An 11,942-nucleotide genomic window follows, 5' to 3' on the forward strand; every position below is an offset into this window, starting at 1 on the left:
TAATTGTATGATTAAAATGCTCTACCAGCAGTAAGTCGATGGCTACACTGAAACTATACCTGCTACGGATTTTTAACTTCTCCGTCAAGTGAATGAACATTTTTAATTCAGAAGAGTCAATGAAAAAAGGAAGACACTGAGAAAAACACTCAAAATGTTGCAAGGTTTGTTCAGCCTCAACATATTCCATTAACTTCCTGAAGCCTTTGCCTTCAACAAAGTTAAATGAAATCATATCTTGAAGGTCAGTGTAGCGGCCTTATTTTCACAGACAGGCCGGGTAAACCTTCCTGAGCTTGGCTGCATCGTCAGCAGCAGCAGCCTTCGTTTCTTGCAGGTTAATATCCAAATGCTTGACATAAAATTGGTTCCACATTGCTCTACTGCAGTGATTATCAGCCAGTTTGGTTTTTTTTTCTGACATGTAACATGCTGCTTTGTTTCGTTTTGCATGATTGTACTGACCGACTGTGGTGGTTTTACAAGGGACCTCTAATGCAGTTTAAGACTGCAGTCTCCTCAAGCAGTCCCATGGGGGGGGGGGTTTGCCCCCAATAGTGGCGTGAGGCTACGTGACAGTTGAACTGCCTTGCACATGAATAAAGCACTAATTGGCTTAATTGTATAATATGTATGGTGCATTCAGGCCTGTGACTGAGCTGATGTTAAAGCCTCTAACAGAGAAATATTGCAAATCCTGAACAATAATCTTCAGATTTTTTTTCTTTTTGAAGCTTTGATCATTTTTCACATGGGACGACATCGAGTTCAAGGACAGGCATGGGTTTCCTTTTCTCTCTGGTTTCCTCCCACAGTCCAAAAATGTGACTTTGAGGTCAAAATGGTGACAATAAAATTACCCATAGGTGTGATGTGAGTGTGAGACTGCCTGTGTGTCCATGAGAGTGGCCTGGTGTGTCTAGTTTGTAAACTGCCTTCACTCATAGTAAGCCGGGATTGTCTAAAGCCTCCTGTGACTTAAGATGGATAATACAGTATAAAAGATGGATGGTTGGAACAAACCTACCACTTTTCAGCATTATAACAATTATTGTCAGAAAAAGCTACAAAATATCGAGTACCTACACAAATGTCTCAACATTTTTTTAATCGACTGTAATACAATTTTACAAAAACCTTTATTAACCTTTTTAATTACGTATCCTGATAATAATGAGCTTTAAACATATAATAAATCTATGAAGTTATATTGCTCTCTGTTAAATGTTTGAAAAAGAAATGTTAAATTACAATGGGAAACATCTTGATATTCCATTTTCCCATCGCATTGTGGGTTAGCATTTAACCCACAGAGCTGTAAAAAGGCTGGAAGCGCAGCATTCAGCACCATGGACAGTTCTTCTCTCACACACAGCACTTTCCACTTGTATTTTTGTTAGCACTTCCTCTGAGCTCACTGCACAGTAACACGGAGACACAATCAGGTTCACATGCTACAGCATTATTGCTGCAATGACTAATTAACACAGGAGGCTTTCCCTATCCTATTCTCAGTGTTCAGTCTTCTGATCTTTAGGAGGGAGAGCTCTGTGAATAATCTCTAGTGAGCAGGGGTAACCTCATTACTCTCTCCCTTCTTCTTCTCCTACTTCATCTTCTTCCTCTCTTTGTTGTGTTAAATATGCATGATGGATAATGATGGATGTTGCAATAATCCAGCTGATGGCAGTGTAAAAAAAAGCTGCTGAACTTCTTTACCAGAAGGCGGCTGTATGCAAACAGCAGATATCTTATGGAGATATTGGAATTACTCCCCCATGCAGGCTTGCTTGGGGACGGATTTAAAACAGACAATTTTTAGGTTTGCTTCACCTCGCTAATTATAACTAAGGGTGAAATTATAATCCTCTATAAATCACAAGCGTACAGCAGTCTATGCCTCTACGGCACAGCAAACAAAAAGTTGGTGACTTTGGACTGAAAGCTTCAAGACAAATCTGACCACACAGGATAAGAAGTCTCAAAAAAACCCAACATTAATTTAACTAACACTGCTGGGGTCTGTAGGAAATGGGGTGAGAATAAAGATGAGCATTGAAACAGTTAGCCAACACCAAAATACAGGAATGCAAAATGCAACCAGCCAGGGGGGGAAGAAGGAACAGCAGCAGCATCCAACTCCCCATATTACGACAAATAAAGCAAACAGATGAAGCTAGTTAAACCACACACACACGCACGCACGCGCACGCGCACGCACACACACACACACACACACACACACACACACACACACACACACACACACACACACACACACACACACACACACACACACACACACACACACACACACACACACACACAGTCCAGCGACACAATTCTTGTTGGAGGTTTGTTTGTTTTATCTTGCAGAGCTGCAGCCAAAGGAGAGGCACATTAAAGAGACAGTGTGAATAATGGCAGAGCAGAGTGTCGGGGTCTTTAAGAGAGGATTCCCCTCTGTTAGCGTGAACCCAAGCATCAGCTCCACTAAACATCATGTGGTATATGAATATACTGCACATGCTGCTAGCCCAGACACACAATAATCTTGTCCCGCACCGGAAGCCCTTGTGATTTCAAATCATTTGAAATGGCAGAGTAAGTTACATAACCCCCACAGCTTAAGTCTATGTGCACAGGCACAGATGCTTGGACTCCACTAATACTGTACTCGTCTGCGGCTTGCAATTGTGTACGTTTGTGTGTGCGCAAGTGTGTGCAAGTGTGTATGTCGGCACAGGAAAATGCAGACTGACTGCTGAATCACAGATTTACAAGAAAAACAAGTGTAACTCCCAAAGGTCAACAAGTACATCCGAACACACACGCGAGTGCACAGATACACACACGCACACATGCACGTACACACACAGGACAACAGAAATCACATGCAGACCATCGAGGAAGGGGGAAAAGTGAAGTGACAATAACAGCCACAATTAGTTAATATACAGGATGATGATGAGAGGGACACATGAAGGTAGTGAGGCCTGGATGGAAATGCAAATGGAAAAAGGAAATGTGGGCAAAATGAAAAATGGGATTGGAGACAGGATTTATCGTCTAAGCTCCTCGGCTCTGCAGCATTCTGTCCCCGCTATAACACCTCAGCAAGGCATCAACTATCACAGGCATATTTAACACCATGCAGCAGGGGCAAAGACAATACCCCAGTGTGTCTTCCACGTTTTGTATTTTTTCCTCATGTTCTTTGTTTCCCGGCATGAGACATGAGCTTCGGTGTGCGGCTCAATCAGAAATGAAGCTGCCACTTTTCCCAGTGTCTGATCTCTCCGTGCCACCAAACACCACACGACCCACCTGCTGATGTTTGACATTCGAAAGGCAAAAACAGGAGAATTGACATTTCTAAAAACAGAGGCGAGATAAGTAAATGATAATAAACACGAGAAGAAAACGAGCGGAGGGTTCGCTCTACTACGATCACGCAGTAATACAATGGGACTGGTGATGTGAGTGGAACAAAACGGATAAACCAAGAGCTCTAATAAAATGTAGGGCTAATTTGAAATAGCAAGCTCAGTGAGAAGCCCCAGAGAGGAGGTCTGTAAATCTGATAATCTCACTGCATGAACACAAAGATGTCAGATGACACTTTTACCTTAATGGAAACTAAACAATGACTCATGCATCCACGACAGACTCCTACATAGAAAAAGGAGGGCGCTGTGATACAAATTCATTTTTGCTATGACAATGCTGGATTCCACAATTCAATGATATTTACAGAAAATGCTGTATTATCAAAGAGTAAACAGGTTTGTTTGTTGTTGGTTTTTTTTTTTCATGTTTTGGCAGCTGAAAACATTTTGCTGACGAAAAAAACCACTGAGAACATCTGATGATTACTGCTGCAAATGAGCAATTGCTCGTTTCCCTCTCAGACACAAAAGCTGACTCATCCCCAGATTTCTACGGGCTGCATGTAACCTTCATCTCTCGCAGTCAACGCCTTTTAACAACAGACAATTCTTGTAAACGTGCATCTTTTATTGCGACTTGCCTTCAAAAGACAATGGTCCAACACCTCCACCACACAGTACAACACACCGAGTAATACATGTGTGTGCAAGAACGTATCCTTGTTACATGGAATCCGTGCAACACAAAAATGAGACACTGTGTTTGGTATCGTATTCATTTTTACTGGGAGAGATGCAGGGGGACATGCCCTTTTCCCATTGGATTCAAAAATTGCTTTGTTTTATTTAACCATCTTTCATTCATTCTGTACAATGTCTCAGTAATTCCTTGCAGTTTCTTCCTGAACAAAAACCTGCCCGTATCAAACAATTGCTTTTGAACCATTTTAGTGGGATATACTGTGCTTACTGTGACTTCCTGTTGGGATTTGTACATCAAAATCTAAACAACACAACAAGAATTTCATTACAGTTTGTTTGCATTCATTACTCCGACTCAACCCACAAACTTTGTAAACAAAGCCTGTCAGAAACCAAATATCTCATTTTTATAGTAGTTGGTAATCAACCTTTTTTGTTTTTTTGATCAGACTACACAGATTGATCACTGTGTCTGAGATCAAACTATTGTTTGTGCTTCACCCATTTAATAGCCATTGGTTCCTCACTGTGTAATATGTGTAAATTATTGATGTCAGCACTCTCCTCTCATACGTGTAAAGATATGGTCTCTCTGTGTTTGCCCTGTAATCACCCGGAATCCACTGGATAAAGCAGAAGGTGGATGAATGAATGGTGGGATGATTAAGTGGATGAATTGACACCATTTCAGTTGAAGTGTATATTCATATTCAGTGTGAGATGTGGGTAAAACTGAAAACTCTGGAGTGAATGTTCACTGTGCAAAGAATTGAGTTTGACGGTGGGCTTTGTCCTGTGAGATGATGACAGCTCTGGAGTTGATCTTGAATGACCAGTCTGTCCACAGAGTCTGTGAAACAAACTGATTTATTTCAGTTGTTTTCCTTTAAGTCGTTGGATATCTTGATCTAGAAACCACCAGCATCTCAAAAATACCGACTCAAGACGCCCAAACCTCAACATCTCCTCTTATAAATTGCACAATTTACACAAAGTACAATTAATATTATATTAAAATAATACTACAATACCTAAAATGTGTAACAGAATTTCATTGGAGCAGTTTTACCCATTACCTTGATAGCCCGTGTGCAAAGCCATAACACTAAGACCTGAACAATAGTGTCACGACTTGCTCCGTCACATTCGAGTAGCCAGTAAGACGCGCAGGCAGATTAGCTGCTGAGATGATGGACTGTTCTCTGAGTGGTCCAGACAGAGTGTTCAACCCTCAGGAGGCAGTGTCAACATTGGAAACTGAGCAAGGGAGCAAACACAGCACTACAAATGAAGCATGAATCAACCCACACTAATGCCATGCAACTGCAAACGCAGGGAATCAAGGTATTCGTCGGACATAGCTTCACACAGCAGAGACTTCAGTCTATTCTTTTTACTGTGAGGTGAACAAACTGAGATCACAATTAGATGGCGGATTAAATCAAAATAGTATTTTGTTCCACTTCACATTAAGGCAATTTATATTTCCATCCTTCAGTCAGATGGAAACATTAATTATTTCAAAGTGTGTGGCTATAATATTATGGATTTTTATTGGTTTGCATTGCTGTGTGATTTGACCCAACAATTCAGCAATGAACACAAGACAAGCTCCAAATAATAATAATTAAAAAAAAGAAAGGCAATTATCTGTTTTTTTCAGGGTGCCATGACTTTGTCAGAATCACTCAGTCCTTTTCCACGGGAAGATGTGGCCTCACATCTGCGTCCCTCTCAGTCAGGAGCCAACAGACAAGGAGAATCTCACAAACCTGCCATGATCAAATTAATTCACATCGAACCAGGCTGTCGGTTTGTCTGCACACTTGGGCCCCAACCAGATAAGCTGATTATAACACAAAATATTACATGCTGTCCTATTTGTTCTGATCCAGTGTTATCCTGATGTCCCTGGTAATACACAATCACTGACCTATGAAATGTCAAGGTAGTCTAAGTATATATATATATATATATATATATATACATACATACATACATACATACATACATACAGTACACACACACACACACACACACACACACACACACACACACACACACACACACACACACACACACACACACACACACACACACACACACACACACATTATTTATTTATCCATTTTCTTTAACCCACTGGATTATCACTGGCGTTCTGAAATATTAGAGTGCAACAACAGTTCAGTGTTGATGTGTTTATAGCATTACTGCTTCAGACAGAGAATTATACTCGACACTGCCGAGCATGGACAGCGCATCTAACATGTTCATCTAAAATCAACTGGATTTAACCATAAACTCTTAAATGCTAATTCAACACAGGCTTCCGCTAATTTACTAATCTTCCTGCCCCGCACAGTGAAAGCTCGGGCTGCCATGGGCAAAAGGGGGCTGTCACCAGCTGAGGCGACTCATCTCCCACTTTGATCCTGTGCCAGCGTCACAGACATATGCTGCTCCATCCTGCAGGGAGGAGCGGCGCTGGATGCCGGGAACAGCTCTCCTATGCCTTTTCATTCATTAACCACATTTCAACAGCTGGCGACCAATTAGTTTGTTCTCCAAATCACAAAAACCAATACAGTGAGTACAGCTTAACTATTATATCTTTGTCAAAAGGAAGCAAACTTAGTGTTGGCAAAACATGGTTTTTACAATGCTGCCATTAAGCAGTGAAGAGCTGGCACCCCTGTTCTGTGACTGGTATCCATTTAAATCAGTCGGATCTGCAGATCCAAAGCTTTTCCTAACGGCACCCTGCTTTAACATCCCTCCCTCAGCCCAGTCATCAGTGTTTGCCAATAGCTGCTGTCAGTCTGGACCCACGGCCGTGTCCATTAATGGCTCTTTAATGCTGAAGAAAGGGGAAAATGGAGAGGAATAAAGTTGTACGTGGCAAGGTGGAGAGGATCATTTGCTTGTAGACACACGAATTAAGAAAGACTGCCTGTCTGTGAATTGATTATAGCGAGGTGTCAGACTTTCTCTTTTGGCCTCAGCAGAAGCAGACAGTCTGTGATGTGAGGAGTTTTCACATTAGGTTTTCAATGAGGCGATCCTGTGTCCAGTAATGGGAGACAGGTGGTGCCCGGGAGGAGATAAAAGAGTGAGGTTCTCACCCCACAGGAGTGTTGGCACAATCGCATCGGAAACAGACGCTTTTGGTTCCCATCTGGGGGACGATCTCTCGCCATCGCCGCCAAATCATGGAATTACAATCACTGGTCTAACCTGAGCAACGGACGGAGGACCTGCAGCCTGCAGCGCACAAACGCCAGATCCTACAAGTGGTCTGATGAAGAAAATAAAACCCAGTCTTCAACAGACAACAGAAAATGACACAACTTACTGTTGTAAATAGCAGTGTGGTGACGCAAAGCACAAGGCGGTGGAAGAGGTGAATAAATAGACTGGAGCTCAAGCTCACAGAGAAACAAGGCCAACAAGGACATTTTGAAGGAAAATGCTGATTAATTAAACATTACACGATCATACACTCTGTGCTTTTATATTTCTTAAAGAATCGATCCAGTTTTCAGTATAAACTTTACTGTGTTACCGCGTTAACACTTGCGATGACTCAGCACTTTGCAAAGTCTAGGATGTAAACACTTTTGTAGAAGCAGAGTACATTTTAGTGAAATTGCAAAAACTGTGTTATACATGGGAGAGAAATAAATAAGGAATAGTCATGGATTTGAATGATGAAACTTTATTAAAAAAATCTAATTTCTCACACATTCAGACGATTCGAAAGTGTTTCACTGGTATGGACCACTTGCTTATCAGATATCAGTTTTCACTCCTTATAAATGCAAAAAGTTGAGAGAGAAAGTGAGAGAGACAACTTCACAATGAAGCTGAATTTCTCTGAAATAATGAGGAGCTTCCCTGCTGTTATACCAGGACTCCACTGAAAGTTTCTAAGGGTCAAAGTGCGTGGAGCTGATAAACAGTGTTGTAGGAACTGGATGAGTTTCTCTCTAAAGCAAGATAGCCCAGAACAAACAAACCAAATTATTTTTCCATTTTGCATTTCTCACGGATTTTGCAGGCACCATGGCTTCTGCTATGCATGCGGAGGAGAATAGTGCCAAAATGGGCTTTCACTTAGTTGCGAGCTCAACACTGGACATCATTAAACCTCGTGCAAGTGAATTCCCACACCTGACATAATGCAGTTTTTTTCAGTTCATCTTGTGGTGACATGAATGCCTGCACCAGTGTTGTTTTTTTTTAATGAAGTTTAGTCCCATCGAGCTATTTCATGGGTTGTTAACAGAACTCTGCAGAGCTTCGTGATGACCCAATGAATTAAATCAGTTGTGCTTGAGCAGGAATCCAATCAAAATATGTAGAGTTGTAGCTCTCTGGGAACAGCCAAGAAAACATGAATGGAGACGCAAATGTCCACCTACACCATCACGCTGACGCTGTGTTCACACACACGCACGCACACACGCACACGCACAACACACGCACACACGTACACAGACACACACAGGATAGGAACTGATGAGCAGGCATCCCTGCTGAGGCTCAATTGAAGACAAATTACTTGTTCTTTAATCCGAGAACCATGTAGCTTTGAGGTAAAAGAGGCCTGGAAACCTGAAACACTTTTTTTTTTTTTGTCCTATGGCTCCATGAAAGCCCCCCAAAAAAAAGCTGATTCTGTGATCAGACAACCCTGCTGGGCAACTCATTTTAGCAGGAGTTGGGATCTGAACAAAGCGCGAGCAGAAAGATAGGTGATGGGGGGTTTTTTTTGGACTGAATTGGCTTCAGGACTAATATAAAGGCTGGACCAACAACATCACAGAAAACAAGTCAGTCAGTCGAGCAGGAGTGACAGAGTCTGGAATTAGCATATAAACAAGAACCTGCAGTAGATGGCGGCGGCTGCAGCTGTACAAGACTCAATTGTCAATATGTTGGCTGGTCCTCATCCAGGGATCAGAGAGGGGCTGTCAAGACTTTGATTTCTTCACACAGGGGAGACTATAAACAGCAGAAAAACAACACTTCACTCTGTCAATCACTGGACTCTCCATTTCTATCACCATAAACTCCAATTTCAGTATTTGGCAGGACAAAAAGGAGCTCCAATTATTATTTTTGTGTGTTTGTGTGTGTGTGTGTGTGTGTGTGTGTGTGTGTGTGTGTGTGTGTGTGTGTGTGTGTGTGTGTGTGTGTGTGTGTGTGTGTGTGTGTGTGTGTCCACGTGTGTTGGCTAAACTGGACTCAGAAGCACTCACTGCAGACAAGTGGGCAGAAAACAGACAGAGGGTAGTCAAATGTTTTACTGCCATAATAACCACCATGTTTTCCCAAGCCCAATTCACTCCGCTGCACTGCACTTTTATTACGAGTGAGGTTAATTATATTCGTTATTGTTCCTTTCTGTATTCAGAAAACAGCTAAAGAAACAACTCAAGTCACTTAGGTCATTATTATTTAGTTAAAACACCTTCCATGTGCCCTCACACAGAAACACTGATTGTTTTAAAAAAAAGCATTTTCAAAGAGTTTTTAAGGTTTTATATATATCCTTTGGTTTGATAGTCTCAAAATTAAAAGCAATATAATATGCCTTGTGTTACACTGTGACGGTCTTTCCACTGAGAACACTTAAGTAAATGTTGCACTGCTTTCAGCAGTGACCATGGCATTTATGCTGGCAAGGCAAAACTTTTAATTTGATGCAGCTTTGCTAAAGGGCTTTTGTTCTACACACTCATGTGTGTAGCTTTCAATGAATACTTGAAAATGAAACAAAAGAAGGTATAAAACAGACACTGTATGTGTGCGTTGATATGTTCTGGAGAGCATAAGAAGTTCAATATTATCTCCATTCAATTAACACTCTGAGCCACATACCATTTTACTGGGCTCATTTAACAACTTAAAAGAAGTTCAGATGTGAGATCAGATGCTTTCTATACACTAGATGGATTTAAATGACGCAAAATGTGATTTAAAGTATCGGGGTGTAGTTTTCCCTCATCCAATCATATATCATTATGATGTCAGTTCTCTTATTTGTCATAAATTATAAAGAAGGTCTTTCTATTCTCACTAAGCTTTCATTATTGAATAAACATATATTTCAAACTGACAGCTTGTTGTTCCATTTACATGATATTTATTAGTGTATGGAGTTACAACATCCATCCATCCATCCAAGCAGATCACACACACTCATTTGTATCCACGTGCACTTTTAAAATCATGAGTTCAGCTGGTGGGAGAAACCCTCATACAGAAACACATTGAGAAAATGCAAAATCGCCACCAAAAGGCTCACCACTACGCCGCTCTGCAGCCGAGCGACAACCAATCGACAATTTACATGAAAACTCGAATTTACAGCTCGACAGTGAAAGCCAGAAGACAGCAAGTCAATAACTGAGTAAATGTCACAAAATGCAAATCTGCAGCGCCAAAGCTCACTACTTATCACATATCTGATCAAATCTGTGCATCAGCTGAAGCTGCAAATATCTCATAATTGGCCATCTTGTAGATCATCTTTAAATCATCATATCAACCTGTATGAAACATTTGACAGAGGAATTGTTATGAAATATGCAGGCTGGCACATGGCAGGGAAAAAGTTCACACAGCTTCGCTGTCTGTGTCTATGGGGAGGTCGGTTTTTTTCTGGGGGGAAAAAAACCCAAAACAACCCTTTACTTCGCATTAAGATGAGGCATCGCACAGAGGAAGCCCGCTGACAACAAAGGACAGATCATCCTCTCTTCTTCCGCTGACCCCTGCTGACCTGCCTTCACACTTCCCTGCACTGACAGAGGGAAAAGTGCTGCATAAAAGTCCCATTTCACCGCCCCAAGTGACTCCCTTATTCACAGAGTGCATGTTATTTGCATGCAAACAAATCGGAGCGCCATGCATACGCCTTTACCTTGACAATTTTTTTTTACAACACTACGCAATCAGTGGCAACAGAGAGACACAGAAAGAGGTAAAAACAGAGCAAGGTAGGGTGAGAGGGAGAGCGATTGGTAGCTGGCTGCCATTCTGACCCGGTGGCCCTGCGGCTCATGCACAGGGTTGCGTAACGGTTCTGCATGCGATGTGAAGCACAGTAAACAGCACTTCAGCACATGTAGCTAAAGAGACCACTCAAGCCTTCTGGGGAAGGGGAGTTATTTCAGTGAGCACATACATACGACAGGACGAGACAGCCATGTTTTGACACAGCATGCTAAAAATAGCACATTCTTCATAGAAAAAAACAAAACAAAAAAAACCAAAAAAAACAGAGCGGCATGCAAATTCAGACTGTCACAAGAGGCAGAGAGATAAAAGATTTCTTTCAAAGACAATCCTGAGAGCTCAACTAGAGGGCATGGTAAATGGGAAGAGAACGAGCGGTTTCAGGTTCAACTTGCTCCGAATCCGCTTACGTCTCTCCGCATGTGTGATCCCACCTGACACTTGTGCATCGCACAAGGCCCCGTTCCCCGTCCAGCAAATGAACTGAATCAATTAAGAATCAGCATGAGCAACTTTTGCGCTTCTGTTACGTAATTCACAGCCTGTGGGGCCGTGTGTTAGGAAATGGCGGCAGACAGGCCTGTTGTGTTTTCTGCTACACATGTATGGCCATTAATCACGCTCAGTCTCTTTGCTCCCTTTCTATTTCCAGGGAAGAAGAAGCCGAGGGCAGCCGACCTACGGCACCGCGGCACGTGCACAGTGGACTTCGGCATCACTGCAAATGTCACACAATGTTAGCTTGCACACTGCAGGCCAGCCTACGGTGAGAGGATCACGAGGACAACCTATAAATGGCACCCCTTCACCCAGCTCCTGATGCTA

The 11,942-nt window shown here is 42.0% G+C and overlaps 1 protein-coding gene across 1 annotated transcript in view; it reads right to left on the minus strand.

Moving 5' to 3' along the window:
- rimbp2b (RIMS binding protein 2b) overlaps positions 1–11,942 on the minus strand; it is a gene marked incomplete at both ends in the record, with an annotated part of 58,197 nt that overhangs the window by 45,584 nt on the left and 671 nt on the right. The gene's annotated exons all lie outside the window — the stretch shown is intronic.

This window comes from Blennius ocellaris, assembly GCF_963422515.1.
Source record: "Blennius ocellaris genome assembly, chromosome: 7".
Lineage (NCBI taxonomy): Eukaryota > Metazoa > Chordata > Actinopteri > Blenniiformes > Blenniidae > Blennius > Blennius ocellaris.